The 4,636-nt window shown below is 42.0% G+C and overlaps 1 pseudogene; it reads left to right on the top strand.

Moving 5' to 3' along the window:
- The first annotated feature begins 3,056 nt into the window (after positions 1-3,056).
- On the top strand, positions 3,057-3,884 carry LOC102030353 (annotated as a pseudogene).
- Positions 3,885-4,636: the final 752 nt, after the last annotated feature.

The following is a 4,636-nucleotide window of genomic DNA, read 5'->3' as shown; positions in this document are numbered from 1 at the left end:
TATCATCCACTACCATCAGATAACTGATGCCATCAAGTACCTGAGCTTGAAGGAATAAATTGGAAAATAAAGGACAGACCATCTGATTCCTGGCACCACCAACCCCCATTTCAAAAATAGAACAGCAGCATTAATCTTTGGAATAATACTTCCCAATATATGTTTCTTAGAAAGTAGCACCAGAAGATATGAAAATGGGACTCTGTCCAAAAATAGTTGGGAGCCATGTTAATTTCCCCATTCCCTGGAGAGTAACAGTAAATTACCTTACATTTTTATAAACCCAGTGTTTCCCACTTATTCAATCAGAATCCATTTTTTCTTTGGGTATTTATGAACATCCTCCTGGAACTCACTTTGGGTGATTCTGCCTTGGCATGTGACATCACCCCTTGCACCTATATGGAGAGACAATTATGGAACCTACTAAAACATCCCAAAAGAGACAAACAACATGTTTTACAACCTCCTGGCCTCTGACAGAGATGTAGGAACTGCTCATTTACCTGACAGCAAGCAACAACAATGTACTTGGCACACTACTAATAAAAATCCACTTATCAGCATTTTTTATTGTGCTATAGCTTGTGATGCAAAAAACAGACATTATTATTAGTAGTAGTAGTAGTATTATTATTGCTATCATGGGTTGAACCCAGGGACTTTGTTCTGAGCAACCTCTCCAGCTTTTTTTTTTTTTTTTTTTTTGAGACAGAGTCTTATTATGTTGCCCAAACTGGGCTCAAACTTGTGATCCTCCTACTTCAACCTCTCAGACTGCTGGGATTACAGGAGTGTACCACCACCCTAGTTTAAAAGGGAAAAATGTGAGCTTTGCCTCTTTGCTGAGTTTACTCTATCCTATTCACTATATGCTTCATTACAGGGAAAACAAAATGGGATTTTTTTCTCTTATGACAATATTGATCAATGGATATTGGCTGCCCAGAGTACTGTTTTGAAAAAAATTATAGGACAATCAGGCATGGAGAGAAAATGTACCTCGACTGATTCTTAATGTCTATTGTGGGTGTAATGCTGTGATTTTTTTTTTCTTTTTTTTGTGATTGATTGTTGATGTCTGTTGTGGGCATAGATTAATGGAAGGCATAGAATGTTTGTGTGTTTCCTCATAGAAACCAGAAATAAATTGGTTTGGTTGGGGAATTAGGACTTAATACATTTAAGTGATGAAATAAGTGGTTAAAATTATTCTGTAGGGTCAGAGAAAGAAGAGTTACTTCAAGTCATGAGGTAAAGATAAACCGGAGGCAAAAATTGAGCTGGACTTTGAGGAGAAGATAGGAAAGAAGATAGTTCTCCTTAAAGAGAATTCTCCTGAGAGATAGGTGGTGAACTGCCAATGCCTCAGCTGAGTTCATGTCTACAAGTGCCCCATGTACAGTACCGCTGCATTCTTACACAGTTTTGATAAAGGATATATTCCTATCCTTTATCTAATATAGCAACATCCAGTAGTAATTTGAGCCACACAGATAACTTTAAATTTTCCAATAGTCACATTTACAAAAGATAGAATGAAACTGGGTGTGGTGGTATGTGCCTGTAATCCCAGAACTCTGAGAGGTTAAGGCAAGAGGATCATAAGTTCAAGACTTGCATGGGCAATTTAGAAACTTAGGAAGATCCTGCCTCAAAATAAAAAAATAATAAAGGGCTGGGAATGTAGTTCAGTGTGAAGGACCTGGGTTTAACCCCCAGTACTGCAAACAAACAAAAAAAGAAAAACAACAGAAAAGAGGCTAAGGTGCAGCTCTGTGGTAGAGCAATTGCCTAGTATGTGTGAGGGCCTGGGTTCAAAGACAGATGAAAGCTGGGGATTTAGGTCAGTGGCACAGTGCCTGCCCGGCAAGTACAAGGTCGTGAGTTCAATTCCCAGTACCAGAAAACAAACAAACAAACAAACAAAAAGACAGATGAAAGTAATTTTAATAATATATTCTATGAAACCCACTATATCCAAAATATTACCATTTCATATAATCAATACAAAATTATTTATGAGTTTCTTTTCATTGTGTATTCAATAATAAGTCTTTGACTGGTGAAGTGTATTTTACTTGGCGCACATCTCAATGCAAAGTAACCACATTTCAGTTGCTCTACGGTCACAAGTGGTGGTTGTCTACCATCCAGACAGGGTCTATCTAACGTACCCCTCTCTACAGCATTGGTGGCAAACCTACATGTGTTATTGTGTTTTTCTTTTAAGAAAAAAGACGTTAATGTATGAAATTTTTCCTAAACTAAAACCTCAGTATTCAGGTTTAATTGCATTGTGGGCACTCTGCAGTAAATAAGTGGGTCTGGGATTGCAGTTTGGGCACTCAGTCTCTAAAAGCTTCACCATCACTGACCAAAACTCTCTTTCATATCTAGAGCTCAACGAGGAATCCTTGGAGGAACAGTATGCTTTCCTTAGCCCCCTAGGCAGAGCGAGAGTTCCACTGTCTCCAAAAAGGTAGGGTTAGTGCTGCTATTTAGCAGGACACAGCAATAGGAGATGGACGTTCCACCTCAGCACCCCTTGATCCCCTCCAAAGATTCTGAAGGAACAGGTCTCTCAGGGGGAATAACGTAGATAGTACAATTGGGGCTGACGGACAACTGCCCTCCACTTATGTGAACCTGAACAATGCTCCAGGGCCAACCTCCCCCTTTATCCTAAGGCCCGCTACCAGCCTCCTGTATTACCACTTTTTACAGGGTGCTCATTGAAGGTTCATGCATAGGGACTGCATCTCATACATGTGATTATAACAGCGTGAAGTAAGGAAAAGGATATGTGCAACAGATACAGCTGGCATGACTCAGCAACCAGTCAATCACATTGCCAGTCATGCTCTGGAAGATCAAATGGGAGTAGCCCTAGCCTTGGAACAACATTTTAAATCCCCAAAATAAACACATTTGGTGCTCATGCCATTTTCCTTTCTGCTGGCATAAGCCTGCATATGCTGAGTGTACCATTGCCTAAACTTCATTAAATTTTGCTGCTTTGCTTCTTTTTCGGGGAAACACCAATTGGTGGATGACCAGTGAGAGGGCCCGGAGGCCCCAGGGGCCCAGGCCTGGGAGGCCGCGGCGGCTTCCTCGGAGGCTTCAGCAGTGGTATTCCAGGCCGCGGGGCTCGCGGTGGTAAGGCCGAGGACAAGGAGTGGATTCCCGTCACTAAGCTGGGCCAGCTGGTCAAGGACATGCAGATCAAGTCCCTGGAGGAAATTTATCTCTTCTCCTTACCCATTAAGGAGTCTGAGATTATTGACTTTTTCCTGGGCACATCCCTCAAGGATGAAGTTCTAAAGATCATGCCTGTGCAGAAGCAAACTCGTGCTGGCCCACGGACCAGGTTCAAGGCATTTGTTGCCACTGGGGACTACAACGGTCATGTTGGTCTGGGTGTAAAGTGCTCCAAGGAAGTAGCCACTGCTGTTTGTGGGACCATCATCCTGGCCAAGGTCTCCATTGTCCCGGTGCAGAGAGGCTGCCGGGGGAACAAGATCAGCAAGCCCCACACTGTCCCTTGCAAGGTGATGAGCCGCTGTGGCTCTATGTTGGTGCGTCTGATCCCTGCCCCCAGGGGCACTGGCATCTTCTCAGCCCCTGTGCCCAAGAAGCTGCTGCTGATGGCTGGTATTGATGACTGCTGTACCTCTGCCAGGAGCTGCAATGCTACTTTGGGCAACTTTGCTAAGGCCACCTTTGATGCCATCTCCAAGACCTACAGTTACCTGACCCCTGACCTTTGGAAAGAGACTGTGTTCACCAAGTCTCTCTATCAGGAATTCACCAACCATCTTGGGAAAACTCACACTAGAGTCTCTGTCTAGAGGATTCAAGCTCCAGCAGTAGCTACAACATAAGGGTTCTTACACAAGAAAAATAAAATAAATAAAATATAAAAAAAAAAAAAACCCAAAAAACCACTGCTTTTTCCTTTTTGTCATGGGCCACATCAAATTCTTTGTTCACTGGGCCAGAGAGCCTAGAAACCCATTCAGAACCCCACCATCCATGGCAGTGCTTGTACTACTTTACATTCCCACCATCTAGGAGGGTTCCCCACCCTCCACATCCTCACCAGCATTCATTTTTGTGTGTGTTCTTGATGACATAACCATTCTGACTTGGGTAAGATGGAATCTCAAAGTTGTTTTGATTTGCATTTCCCTAATGGCTAAAGATGTTAAACTTGTTGGCCATTTTCACTTTTAAGAAGTATCTGTTCAGTTCATTTACACAGTTTTAATTTGGTCATTTGTTTTTGGGGGGCTAACTTTTTTGAATTCTTTATATATCTTACATATTAGTCCTCTATCAGAACAATAGCTAGCAAAAAAAATCTTCCCCGATTCTGCAATTTGTCTCCTCATCCTGTTGATTGTTACCTTTGCTGTGCAGAAACTTTTAATCTGATGTAGTCCCATTTATTGATTCTTGCTGTTATTTCCTGTGCTAGTAGAGTCCTGTGCAGGAAATCTCTGCCTGTATCTGTGACTTTAAGTGTTTCTCTATGTTATCTTTTATTTTATTTTATTTTTGTTTTGTTTTGTTTTTTTGGAGACAGGGTCTCACTATGCAGTTCAGGCTGGCCTTGAGCTCACTTTGTAGCACA

This window comes from Chinchilla lanigera, unplaced genomic scaffold (assembly GCF_000276665.1).
Source record: "Chinchilla lanigera isolate Chin_1 unplaced genomic scaffold, ChiLan1.0 scaffold00041, whole genome shotgun sequence".
Lineage (NCBI taxonomy): Eukaryota > Metazoa > Chordata > Mammalia > Rodentia > Chinchillidae > Chinchilla > Chinchilla lanigera.
This window is presented reverse-complemented; position numbering and strand designations above follow the sequence as displayed.